Here is a 15,365-nt window from a genome sequence, read left to right on the forward strand (position 1 = left end):
AAAACCAGTTTGATGACAACAGTAACAGATGATGCCTGTACGCCTATATTGTGCAAGAGGCGCTGTAAGTGGCAGAAAATGATATAACTGTTCTTCCTTTATGTCATTTTTTTTTTTTTAATCACAACATTTGCCATATAATATGCATTTGATTTACAATAATGACAATAATAATAACACAATCTCAGTTTCCTGTTTGTTACGTTAATGGCCGGAATTGAATTTGGCAGAATAAGCTGACGGCAACAATGCTCAAAGCGGCGTTCGGCTACCGGAACGGGACAATGCGTAAATGTGATTTCATTTATCGTTTTCATTGGCTTTGTAAATGCCATATTATACGTGCAACCTAATACAGTACATCAAATCTAAGTGATTATTTTTCACTTCCGAATTTTAAAATAGGTAACATTGGTTTTGTTATATACATTATTGTAGATCCTGGCTTTAACGATGTTCGTTTACATAGGGCCTTCTTAGATCAGATGAGACACCAATTCTGTATATATGAACAACTTCATATAATTTCAAACCTATTAGACAATAATAATAATAATAATAATAATAATAATAATAATAATAATAATAAAGCGCAACTTACCTACTTGAGTTAGTTTCATATATTTTGAAGAGTAATAATATAATTGTACAGTAGTATATTGCAAGTGACTGAATATATTGTTCAGTATCTGTCTGGGAGTATGTTGTATGGCAATATATTGAAACATATTATCTTTAAAATAAAAATTCTAAAAATAAAATAACAGCAATGCATTCAGTGCTTCACTTATACAACGTGAATACACTATGCAAGGTTAAAAGCATAGCCAGTGTAGTATCAATATGGAATCATTGAAAAGCACAACCTAGCAAGATCATTTACATACACGTATGGTACATCACAGTAATCCTTATTATATTATACAGGGTGAACTGCCAATTAACATGCAAATACAGTATACAATGCAAACCAAATGACCAGACTTTCAGTGCTAGAGGTGCATGATAACGATCCACAATGTCTCTCTACATGCCCCTCGATTGACTACAAACGTCCCAATCGGTTCTAATAAAGTGAGCACATCTTTTAGCTATCCAGGAGGGTAGCAGCCATTATCTTTTTGTTGGAAAATTGTAACTTGAAAGATAATTCAGTTTCTTCTGTGGGCACTCCTATATTCTCTTTTCAGCAATGGTTGGACAACATATAAGTTATACTGACCACAACATTGCCAGTAGGGTGACGGACCACCATAGGCATCCAGGATTCAATACACTTGTACAGTTTCAGAGGATATGTAACCATTCCTCAATAATTATCCCCTCTAATTCCTTAGAAATAGACCAGTCAGTGTTTTTTAGACATTGTAAAAAATCAACATACACCTGCCAACATAATCTATTACATTATCAGTCTGTCAGACCCACTCCCCCACGTTGACTGAAACTGACCTGCAGCAGGGAAAGCAGATCTGCTATATTACACATTGCCGTTTCCATAGCTAATTGTCAGTCATGTGAGACAAAGACACAAACGTGTGCTACATGTAGCAACAGGTGCCTTTTGTTTGTCCATCTCTTGAATGCTATTTGAAATGATTCTTAAAAATACACAAAAAAACCTCCCTCCATTGCCCACTTTGCATAGCCAAACTCAAACCCTTAAACAAGATGAACGGGTAGCCGAACGTATAAAAAACAGTGGTTGCCGGAAGTCAAAAGAATGCTTACGTGGCTTGAGACTTCAAACAGAGGAAGGGCTTGGAAAGGGGTTATGGAATTATTTGTAAAAAAGATTTGACTTAGACACTGTATAGTCTGTCTATTAATAAAGTACAGCCAATTACATATTAACATAAACAAGCTGTTATTAATAGTTAGATAGCCAGTTTTGAGGTGCTGTTCCAAGAAAATAGTTCTGAGGCCACAGCTGTTTTTAAACTCTGCCAAAATACTGTATTCCTTCTTTGGAGCAACAGCTAAACTAGCACTGTTCATCCCTGTCTCATGTACTCAAACATAACCAAAATGGCCATTTTTTCTCCAAGAGCTTCCAGATATTTCATGGTCATGACATTAGTTCAGGGAAGTCCCTTTCACATTTTTCTGGTGCATGAATTTGCCTCAGGAGTTCTATGCACCCTGGTGAGGTCGCCACTGCAAAAGAGATTTTAGTGGGACTGATTAAGTATAACTAACTAACTAACTAAATACATAAACATCAAGATATTAACACCATTGGTGCTTTTTGTGTGATTCACAGATGGGCAGGGTTGTATTTGCAGTATAGTCTGTGAAACCAAACCGTTCAGATGTATGTCATTTGTAAATACAGTACTTTGGATAAACAAAACAAATAAATTATATATATATATATATATATATATATATATATATATATATATATATATATATATATATATCATAAAATCTGTCTAGCTGTGCTCTAAAATTGTCCTGTCTAACATCTCTAACAGCAACTTTCATGGGCAGATGGAAAATTTAAATGTAAACAGACAGGTCAATAAACTATTTATATTACAATGATATCTAATAACCTGTCATAATCCATCCTAATTATGCCACCCTGTGACAAAGTGCCCACCCCTGTGTATATTATCTGTTATATGTTGCGTGTGGTGTGTTAAATGTTGGTGTATAGTCATTGGTACACGGGATATAAACAGGTCTCTGTTTCACGTGTGTTTAGAAATGTATAACTGTATTTAGGCACGGGATTGTACATCACTTCACGTGCATTTAAAGTAGTTAATATGTGAGCACGAGGTTGCACATAATTAATTCACGTGCTGGGATTCAAGTGAATAATTAATTAGTAATTGAATCCCAGCACAACAGTATGTATAGATGCACGTTTTATTCACTCAGAGTAGGGTGTTCGGTGAGTGGAGAACGGGAGAGGAGAATTAGAATTAAATATCGATTGCTATTGCGATACTTGTTTATTTATCTGCTCACCATGTGTGTTTGTCTGTATAGTCCGATTTGTGTATCTATTTATTTTGCCGTAGAGTGCCGTGTCCAGTTTCTGTTTGTTTAACCTGTTTTATTTACAATAAACCAGCGCAAGCAAGCGTCCCCATCATTTCAATTCATCCGTCCTGTGTTTGTGTATTTTATTTCCTGGTCTGACGCCACCCACTTTGGCTGTCTTTGTGACACGTGGTGCTAGAGTGGGATAAACAGCACCTCTAAGCGTCAGACCAGGAGAGGTGTTTTTGTGCAAAACACACAGAAAAAAAAAAAGAAATGGAAGGCTGGAACTGGAGAGATGGCTACCAAGATCTGGAGGGCCTCCTCAGTGCCGTCTTTGTGACACAACCCTTGTTTAAAAAGATGGTGCTGCTCATTTGAGCAGTCTATGGATTTGCTGGGTGACAAGTACTGTAGAGCAATGAAACTTAGCATCTAACAGCAGTAACCATAACCTTTCAGAACCTGTCTACAGGTGCTCAATAGGCCCACCATTGGTTTTCCACAATGACACCCTTACCCATAGTAGCGAATGACAACACTTTGGATCATTAGCAAGGCTCTTTTAAAGCGTCCAGGTCTATCTGCTATCTACCGCAAAGATTGCTTTAACAATCCCCTAATACCACAGTGCCAATTATACTTCTTCTCGTCTTCTCTATGGTCCATTGTTGCAACTTGCCAAGTTTCATACCACCACATAGTATACTTTTGTTCCGGGCATATCCTTGTCTGTAATTAATGAATCATTGTTTTCTGTCACCCCTAAGGGGCTAATCTGGTAAAAGCACAAGTGCATGGAGTTCACAGTGAGTTGTACGATCAGAAACTTGCTTCTGATTCAAATCCTGATCCTGATCGTGCCTCCTGAGTTCAGGGTTAGCATGTGAAGGAAGTGCTGCACCTGCTTCTGTGCACCCGTGGATTAGAGAAGAATATCAGATGGAGATCGTTCATCTCATACTGATTAGGGATCCCATGAGTTAGGTGGCTTGATTATATCTGTTGCTTAGGTTTGGGGGGTGGTATTCGTATCGGGTAGAAAAGCAAAGGTAAAAATTAATGAGAAAAATATACAACAGGGATATTCATTGTAATACCAGAGTATTGCCCTGAGGGACCCTAGCAAAACCATTGCCACAGTGGCACTGCCATTAATTACCAGAAGCATGTATTGCTTCATAGCATTCCAAACCATCAATCATTCAGCTCAAGAGATAAAACAAAGAGTGTGTTAGTTAATACTTTTTAATATCTATTGTACCAACAGTGTATTTTGAAGTATGTAGAGCAGGGCTTCCCAACCCTGGTGCTGGGGACCCCACGTGTCTTCTGGTTTGCATTCCAACTGAGCTCTCAATCACTTAACTAAACCCTAAGTTGAACTAATGACTTGCTCAATTAGACATTTTTAATGGTTCTCAGCTCCTAAAAACTTACAGACTATACAAGGATCTATATGTTATATATATATATATATATATATATATATATATATATATAGAGAGAGAGAGAGAGAGAGAGAGAGAGAGAGAGAGCTAAAACATGTTCAAGGAAGATTATAATAACAATTTCAAAAGTCAGACTAAACCTACGCAACATACTTAACAGTAAACACAAGGCTACCCACCACAATGTCCTGCATACGGTGCTCCAGAATTTAAAATATTGCCTAAGGTTTACCTATAGTTTATTTAAAAATCCTATAAAATTTTTTTAAAAACCTGGTATAGATAGATTTGCAATTGTTACCTTATTAAGAAACTCTTTTCCACGTGGATAGAGGGCTTGGTGCTCTGCACAGCTATTGATTTCGGTATCAATCGGCTCAGTAGATCGGTAGACAAATACATTTTCTAGCTGTAGTTTGAATGAATTGTAAACCAAAAAGCCAAAACAATATCAAGTAACAACAGACCTTTCAACGAAACCAGCTTTTGTTAGCAATCCGGCCTTAGTATTGTTGGATCTCTATTACGTAACCAAATATTTGTGTATGCAAGTAATTTATACATAAAGAGAAAGGTAACCAGGAAATGTTTGCTGCCTTCAGTATTTCTTTGTCATCAGCCCTTATGTAAATAAGAAGCACTGAGACTCACAAAAGGAGAGTTTATGTTACAGCATGACACAAAGTACACAAAACATGAAAGAAAACAGACAAATAATGAAACAAATGCATGCACATCATAGATAAAATCTAGCACTGGTGAACGGGCGAACAGGGTCCCTGTTCGGCAGACACTATGTTGAATTCGGGGGTTTCTCCCCCCATGTCAGAAGGGGATCAAAGGTCAGAGTTTCTACAGTGTCTTCTAAACAGATGTAATACTTTCATTCATCACAACAAACATGATATCACCTTTAAGGAAGTGCTGTTATTTGGCGACTCCATTGTTAGAAATATCAACACAGCATTCAAGAATACTCAGAAAGTATCTGTTGAATGTATTCCAGGTGCTAGAGTTCTTGACACTGCTGCCAAAGTGGAAAGTCTGGTTGAAAACCATAAACAAGCATCAACAGTAAATGTCCATGTAGGCACCAATGATATTTGACATTTAATTGACCTAGTTAGTAAAACACAATCCACTACATATGCTTTAGACCCCATTCCTACTAAGCTACTTGAAGAAGTGCTTTTTCTAAGATTAATAATACTGCTTTAAATATTATTAATAGTTCACTGGTACCTGGAACTGTTCCCAACTCCTTCAATGCTGCTGTAACCATTGCTTAAAAAAACAACTTTGGATCCCCAAATCCTTAACAACTTTAGGCTTATTTCTAATCTCCACTTTCTATCTAAAGTTTTAGAGTGAGTGGTAGCTAACCAACTTAATACTTTCCTAGCAGCAAATATTCTGACTACCTGCCTCACTGATATTAAACTATGGATGTCAGACAACTTTTTATTGTTAAATTCAGATAAAACGGAGGTAATGTTTTTGGGATGAAAGAGTCAACTAAAACAATCCATGTGTTTTTCCAGTGGACACCTTCCCTTTCTCACTGAAAGCTGAAATGAGGAACTTTATTAATTAACTAACTAACTATAACTAATATTAGGAATGTAACCAAAGTGTCATTTATTCACCTTTGAAATATTGCTGAAGAAAGACACTTTCTTTTGCTGCAGGATGCTGAGAGATTGATGCATGCATCTGTATCATCTAGGCTTGATTATTGCAACACCTTGTTTTCAGGTACCCCAAGCTATATTTTATCCCAATTCCAGCTTGTAGAAAATGCTGCGGCCAGGTCCCAATCTTAACCTATAAAGCCCTGAATGGTCTGGCCCCATTATACTTAAGAGATTGTTTAGTACCAAGGGCTTTTAAGAAAAGCACAGGTGGTAGATAGTTCAGTTGTAGGGTCCCTGTAATGTGGAATACTCTCTTAATTTTTAAGTCAAGATTGAAAACCTATTTTTATGATCTATCATTTACATTTTAATTTGATGTTTTAAACAATTGTTTTCTGTTAAGCGCCTTGAGATGGCTCTGCCATGAAAGGCGCTATGTAAATAAGTTTGATTTGATAGTTGCAGAACTGAACATGTCTATGGCCGCAGAACAGTCTTTTTTTCCTCCATGTGTAAATAAATCATATGTAGGCCCAGTTATGTCACTTTGTAAAATTGTCCTACTTTCTATCTACTGTTTAATGTGAGCATGACAGGTTGAAAGGTATCCTGACTGAAATTCGACCTCCTGATGCAAGGAAGGAAGGAAGTGTTGAAGGTCTTTCTCTTATCAAGATCTGGAGGACTGGGATTCTATCACCCTTTAGTGGCTGCCATCTTGGTAAGGGAAGACCTATCCTGTGGGGATTGGTGAGGTTGATTGAGGGGTAGCGCTTTTGGTACTAAAGGAATTGTGCGGTCTCATAGGTCTCAGTTAGACCAGAGGAGACTGGAGAGAAGAGCTGATGCTACAAGCAAACAATGGCTGCCATGCTGTGGTGAGGAAGAACAGATAAACATGGAAAGTGGGACCTGGAAACCAACACATGTAGACCTTGGCACAGAACTTTTAAGAAACATTCCCCAAAGACATTGGTTGTATCAGCACCGAATGCCTACTTTGCAGTCTCCCGATGACCTCCCACAGTGGAATTGTTTTCCTTATAACCGGCCTTCCTTTGTCTATTTATTGTTCACATTACTAGACCATTTATAAAAAAAAGTCCACTGGAAGCCATAATAGTAGTACAGTATTTCATGTTAGATTTCAAAATGTCACATTAAGTATATGGAAAAACTACAAAGCGGTATGTACAGTAATTCAATATGTTAACATAAAATTTGTTAATTCTATAAGGGTAATACAAAACTTTTGGCCATAACTGTACAGTTAACAACTTTGACAGCTAAGTATTATTCCTACTTTAAGCTTATTACTGATTTTGATGAATTATACGTTTAGAAGATTATCAAAATCAAATTGTACTAGGTCTCAAATGTGCAATTATGAAAGAAATACGTGTTATAGCAAACATCTTTCCATTTTTAAAATTATTTTGCTCATTACAATCACTTAATAAAAGCTTTAAGCAGTCAAGAGGTTTCATGAATAAGGGTCATTTTTTATCAAGCCTTCAGCCCTTCCAAACACATTACGTCAAACTTCACTTCATACACTAGCTTATATTTCATGTAGTGGGAATCCTTTTTATTTAGTAATATCGCACATGCCCCTGTACTTTGCAGCACTTATCATGGTATGCTGCTGTAAACCGTAATCACAAAATGTCACTTGTACAAAAACTGCTTACTTGAAATAAAAAAAGCTGTACAAAATTTGGCACAAAAATGTATTAGCTGTACAACAGTCTGGGGCCTTTTTTATTGATCAAAACAGTTATAGTACCAATAAAAAATTGTAAAACCTTTTTTTTTTCACAGATATCGATCCAAAAGGGGATCCAAGTACTCTATGTCCCGATTATGTGTTGGTTAATTGGACAATGTTATAAAAGCTGTTTTAAAGACGCCCCAACCGAACGACTGTGACTAGATAAGGAAGCACTACTATAATAAGGAAACATTGAAACTGCTGTGTTCCTGGTAAACAGCAGTGACTGACATCTTACACAATGACACCTGCTGCAGCTGCAAAATGCATGGCTTGTATCTTGGAGTGTTATTTATGCAATGACAGCCTCCTGTCTAAAGTGCCAGTCGGTTTTTATGGCTCAATAAATATTTCCATATTTTCACTAAACCTTCCAAATAGATTTCCTTTTATATGATTGGGTTTATCAGATTTTTACTAATAGTAGTTATTTAGTATCTCATAGAAACACAGCCCCACAGTAAGTGGTGGCACTGTGGTACGGAGTGGTAGCAGACACAGAATGTATGTGAGATCAGTTTTGATTGCTGTGGTTGACAGAAAGGTTAAATGTCATTTAAGTTCATAAAAACAAGTTGCTTTAGTGGATGCATATTTTCCAACACATTTATTTACTACATTGTTTTGGTACTTACAGAACTGGAATACACTAGAAAAAAACTAAATCTTGTTATTCATTGGTTGACTGCATTGGTTATCTCATAATGTTTTAAGTGACACGGGCTAATTCCTAGGTTATAGAAAGTATACATAACACAGAGGCTGTATGTCACACGTCCAGAAGGCATTTGTTTCCCCACAGTTAAGATTGGAAAAACTAATTTAACTACTGTACTGGAAAGCCTTAATCCGATTTTACTTCAGGAAAGCTTACATAATACTGTAGTTAATACAATTCTCACAGTGAATTCATTAAATGTAATTTAAATCCCAAAGTCAAATCTGATAAAATGAGAACTAAACCAAAGAATGTGTTATTAAGAACTAATATCTCTACTTAAAAGGTTGAACTGTTGGTAATATCCAAAAAAAAAGAAATATTCTGCAAATTCCAATTTAGGAGAAAACTGAAATAGATGATAAAAGGCCTTTAGTGGTGTCCTTTAACAACCTTACAAACTGTAAATAGCTCATCAGTTTAACTAAAAGTCACATCATGCACCTAAGACACCAGTACTCCGTGAACTATACAAAGCCTTGAGTAATTAGCTGCTTGTAAACAAGCAGTAAAAAATCAGTAGAAGCAAAGCTTTTTGAGTTTCATAAAGGCATGTTAACTATCCTAGTACAGTGGCTTGCGAAAGTATTGACCCCCCTTGGCATTTTTCCTATTTTGTTGCCTTACAACCTGGAATTTAAATTGATTTTTCGTGGGTTTGTATCATTTGATTTACACAACATGCCTACCACTTTGAAGATGCAAAATATTTTTTTTTTTTATTGTGGAACAAACAAGAAATAAGACAAAAAAACTGAAAACTTGAGCATGCATAAGTATTCACCCCCCCAAAGTCAATACTTTGTAGAGCCACCTTTTGCAGCAATTACAGCTGCAAGTCTCTTGGGGTATGTATCTATAAGCTTGGCACATCTAGCCACTGGGACTTTTGCCCATTCTTCAAGGCAAAACTGCTCCAGCTCCTTCAAGTTGGATGGGTTCCTTCCCTGTATTTAGCGCCATCCATCATTCCTTCAATTCTGACCAGTTTCCCAGTCCCTGCCGATGAAAAACATTCCCACAGCATGATGCTGCCACCACCATAGTTCACTGTGAGGATGGTGTTCTCAGGGTGAGGAGAGGTGTTGGGTTTGCGTCAGACATAGCGTTTTCCTTGATGGCCAAAAAGCTCAATTTTAGTCTCATCTGACCAGAGTACCTTCTTCCATATGTTTGGGGAGTCTCCCACATGCCTTTTGGCGAACACCAAACGGGTTTGCTTATTTTTTTCTTCAGGCAATGGCTTTTTTTCTGGCCACTCTTCCATAAAGCCCAGCTCTGTAGAGTGTATGGCTTAAAGTGGTCCTATGGACAGATACTCCAATCTCCGCTGTGGAGCTTTGCAGCTCCTTCAGGGTTATCTTTGGTCTCTTTGTTGCCTCTCTGATTAATGCCCTCCTTGCCTGGTCCGTGAGTTTTGGTGGGCAGCCCTCTCTTGTCAGGTTTGTTGTGGTGCCATATTCTTTCCATTTTTTAATAATGGCTTTAATGGTGCTCCGTGGGATGTTCAAAGTTTCAGATATTTTTTTATAACCCAACCCTGATCTGTACTTCTCCACAACTTTGATCCTGACCTGTTTGGAGAGCTCCTTGGTCTTCATGGTGCCGCTTGCTTGGTGGTGCCCCTTGCTTAGTGGTGTTGCAGACTCTGGGGCCTTTCAGAACAGGTGTATATATACTGAGATCATGTGACACTTAGACTGCACACAGGTGGACTTTATTTAACTAATTATGTGACTTCTGAAGGTAATTGATAGCACCAGATCTTATTTAGAGGCTTAATAGCAAAGGGGGTGAATACATATGCACGCACCACTTTTCCGTTATTTTTTAGAATTTTTTTAAACAAGTTATTTTTTTCATTTCACTTCACCAATTTGGACTATTTTGTGTATGTCCATTACATGAAATCCAAATAAAAATCCATTTTAATTCCAGGTTGTAAGGCAACAAAATAAGAAAAATGCCAAGGGGGGTCAAGACTTTCGCAAGCCACTGTATCTGCATACCAGGCAGAAAGTGGAAAAGCGAGGTCCACTGTGTCACATATATTCCAGAGGAAAGATTTTGGCTGGGACGCCACAAGCACAATCAATATGTAATCCCCCCAGAAAAAGACCTCTGAAGGTCGCAAGTCTTTTCTAAAGAACAATGTCATAGTGTAGTGACTATACAGCTTATTTTATGTATAATATTTTATACTGCAAACTTGTGCATCAAAGCATTTTATGCTAGTCCTGTAAAATGGTATTAAACCATAGCCGATTTTTATTTCGTGCCAAAATATTTTCTCCCGTATTTAAAATCTCCAAATTGTGCTCTCTCACCACAGCAATTCCCCTCACAGCTCAGAAGAGCTGAAGGTCAGTGGGCATCAGCTGGATACCATCAGTGAACTATCGCCTCCTGGAGGACAAAGGCCAACCCTGCATGTGTTTGCTTAAGTTCACTAGACGCCTGGCATTATATTTAACAAACTAAATTGTATCTAATTAACAGAATTAAAAGCTAGAATGAATCAAATTTGCTGCGCAACAGAAGACTTACTAAATCTTTGGTAAAAATCAAGGAAAATCAACCCTTTTTTTACTGTCTTGACCAACTTGCAAACCTAACAGCTTTTCCAACAAAGACAGCTGGCCTTTCCAGCGCCTTCAATTTCACTGGCTTTTAACTTGTGAAAGGGTGGTAGGAAAACGCCTCAGCTTCACCTGAATACATAAATGATTTAAAAGGACAGGTTCCTACAGTGTTGTTCTGCTGTCATCTGGGTTACTGGAAGAATAGAAATAATAATGATGAACAGTGCTTTTGTCACTCCTGAAGAAGCTATGCTGTCTCAGGCAGGATACGGTTGAACACATGCCAAGTCTATAATGGTCATTTTAAAAAATCAGCTCCAGTCAGCACCCAAGTCATCATGCTATAGAATACGCAGTCAGACCATAATTCCATGAAGCATTTTCAATGCCTAAAACTGTGCTCTCCTGCTCATATCACTAAGAGAATGGCCTAATTCGTAACAACCAATGTGTTTAAAAGTAGACCTTTTATTGAGGTGCGTGAAATAGTTCACCAGGAGAATGTCTACCAGCCAAAAAACTAGGGGAAAAGTGTGTTAACAAACTGCAAGCTTGACAAATGGTCTATTTCAGCATGTACTGTACAGATACTCGTATTTATGTTTTTACCTGACAGCAAGTTGATTATAGTTCTATGTACCGTCCTGTCAGCCCTTTTGGATAATGTGAATGTTTCAGTCAATTAAAGACCAAGTCCAGAAAAAACAAGAACCTTGTCTGTTAACAAAAACCTTCTGACTTACCATGGGGTGTACTTTATCTGACCTTCAACATGCTTGTCTCTCGACTGAAAGGTTTCTTCCTGGATAAATAATTAATCTTAAAAGTCGGCATTTACAGGAGAGTCTGAAAACACATTTGCAACCTAAAAAAAGGTTCTGCTTTATTACCACTAAATATACCGGAAGCCAGAGACAAATAGTTAGTTCCCCTAAGCATATTAACCCAACCTACTGGGGTAAAATTATCAAAACATCAAGAAATACACAATTTAATTTGAAAGCTACTTTCATGTTAAGTTTGGACATCAAAGGTCCTAGAACCTGCAAAGAACTTTGGCCCTCATAAACGCTAAAGAAAACTAACATCTTTAAACACTAACATGGGTCATGACCTACTCCAGCACTTAGGGGCTGATTACTTGCGTGAAACTTGCAAGTACTACACTTACTGATTGTTTAACTAACTGAACAGTGCTTTAGAGACACCAGTGGTCATTCAGTCAAATCAGAGCAGGTTAAGGAGCACTCAGGAAGCATAAACTCCATTAATTTCACTATATTCTGCTGTTAGTGTTCTTCTGGAGTGGCAGTGGTACTAAACAGATATGATCTTTGTCAAATGCTTTGATGGGAAGTCTTGGTTAATGTATTTTGTGTTAGCAGTGCCTTTTGGTTACAGTGCAAGTTATACAATGTGAAATGAAATGGTACCTTCCAAAAATAAACACCACTTTGTACACTGTATGTAATGGCTTTAAGACCATATTGCTTTCTGATTTAAAAACTGGAGGGATAATACAATTACTGCAATTTACATAAACCTTGCGGCAAATGTGCTTATAAATGTGCACCTTATGTATAGCACATTTAATGAACATTGAAATAACAAAGCGCAGAAGTATTTGCAAAAGGCCAGGTTTTTACATTTAGATCAAATGTACTTATTTTATAACACATGATAATTCTGTTCACAGAAGTGCCAAATGTCCCTCCCTCGGCTCTTGCGAGACAACAGCAGAATCAAGCAGCTCAGCTTCCTCTAATGGATTTTAACTGTCTCTGACCATCAAATAAATGCTAAAGAAAATAAATGTTTTTAAACTAGTGGGTTAAGTACAGTAGTAACATGTGGTACTTTGAAGTATTACATTTACTAATTGAGGTTGTTGGAAACCTGAAAAGCACTGAAGTAAGCTATTTGTTAAAAAAAACACCAGTAATCATTAATTAATTCAAACTAGGTTAAGCATCACCAATATGTATATGTAGTTATACTAAAATAAACGTCTATAAAAGACATTGAGAAAGTCAAAACATTTGTCATTGAATTTAGTACATTCATTTTTGTATGATCAAGTACATAAAGCTGTCAATGTTGTTTGCATTAATATTGAAGATAAAAAATAACCCAAGCCAAGGTTCTACTATGCAGAATCATGAGTCTAGTTGTTTGTCAATTAGGGGTTTGGCTCTTTGCCACAGAATAATACGAAAAAAAGTGGAGCATGTGCAGGATTTTTGAAAATAACAAATTGTGTTGATGCTGGTGTTACTAAAGTTGTTTATAAAACACAGAAAACGTGGTCAAAAAATCCAAAGAAACGATACTGGCATATCTGTCAACTCATCGTTTTTTTTTCATATTGCATACAAATATGAAATGTCTTTATAATAGTCAAATGCATATGGTTAATACAATAACAAATGTTCCTAAACTTAGGTCAAAGTGTAAAAGAACATTAAATTCACTGTACTGGACTTACTCACTGATTTACTTTTATTTAAAAGCTTCAATGACCCCATCAGATCAGTTTTCTATTGGCCAGTCCTGAAGAATTGAACTCTCCAAAGTTGCCAGGCAGTCTCACCCAAATTCAACAGTTGGCAGACAGACTGGCCCAAATCAGGCGTGCCATCCTACTGAGTTGGCCGAATAGCGCATAATGTGGCAATAGCATCTACCAAAAGTTAACAGACACAATTAACGTGATTGCGTCTGTACTATCTGCATAAAGGCTAGCTGCACTGGGAATGTTTTTGTTGTAGGTTATTTTAAAATTTTTTTCACAGGAAAGGGGGTCAAGTCAACCATTAAGCAACCATTTCCAGTGTTTTCCCGGTGTTTATTGGACACAGATTACATTTTTTGTATTGGGGGGTGTTTTAACGCTTTTAGCAGTTAAAACAGACAATCAGAAAACCTAATTGTAAAGTAACTTGGGAATAATTTACATTTAATAGATATAATTGACTCCCAATAAGTTAATTTATTATGAACTGTTTGACTTTTACATTTTGGATTGAGGTTAAACTCTATATACGACAGAAATATAAGACGAATGAAGTGCGGTCTTTACCATTTATATTGGGTATAATATATAATAGATGTTACTTGGAACCCTGTGAACAGGACAAAAGATCGGTGTTTAGGATTAACCTAATTACATGATGAATGCCTTATATAACATATAATTTATAATTAAACGCATATTCCTCCCGATAGTCATCTGTCATGTAAATGCTGCACATTGTTGGAGAGTATCTACCAAAAGTTAACAGACACAATTAACGTGATTGCGTCTGTACTATCTGCATAAAGGCTGAGCTGTAACTAGGGTCACTAGTCATATTGGTCTAATTTTGTATATGTAAATCTATCCTTGGAGAGTATGAACTTGCTTAGTGAAATAAAAGGCATTTATGCACATTTTAAAATGAAAAAAACAATTAGAACACATTAAGGCTTTAATTGTTTGACGTGGGAAAGCTAGACAGTGCTTACATTTTTGCCATACCACAGCAAGTTAAGGCTCAATGGTGTTCCAGAAATGATCGCAGTTAAAGATGAGCAAACTTTTTACATTCATTGTCAACAGTCTATTTAGCAGTTTGCGAAAGGTAAAAAAAAAAAAAAAAAAAAAAAAAATAGAACAGCTAATTACAAATGCACATTGTTGTCATACTAGGAATTAGGTAACAATAAGATGCCAACAGAAAGATCAAAAACATGCTGTTTGCAGATTTTCTGTAAAACTAGGAAATGATGTAGCAGTTTTCAGATACCCAATCAACATGCTCAGTCTTGAAAAACAGAAGTGAAAACATTTTTTTTTGTGTGTAATCTTCAGACTAGCATTAAATGTATTGTTCATCTCTAAACCCTGTAGTTAGCTCACTTTGATGAATAATAATAACAAAACAAAAAAAAAGGTTCTGCTTATTTGAAGACAGCTTTAGCTTTTGATCAGTTGTCAATTTTGAAACCATTCACCCACGTCGGATGCATTGTGGAAACCACATCTAAAACAGAGCGACATAGGTTGCGTGCATCATGCTAGTTCTAGTTATTCAGAGTTTTATTATTCTGTTTGAACTGGCTCAGTACCAATCTCAGTCAGATAAACTACTGAGCAAAACTTTTTATTGAGTTGATGAGGCAGCCAGCTCTCTTTAGCATCCACCAATGTTCAGTTTGTGACTGATTCAATCTGGT

The sequence above is a fragment of the Polyodon spathula genome, chromosome 13, assembly GCF_017654505.1.
Source record: "Polyodon spathula isolate WHYD16114869_AA chromosome 13, ASM1765450v1, whole genome shotgun sequence".
Classification (NCBI taxonomy): domain Eukaryota; kingdom Metazoa; phylum Chordata; class Actinopteri; order Acipenseriformes; family Polyodontidae; genus Polyodon; species Polyodon spathula.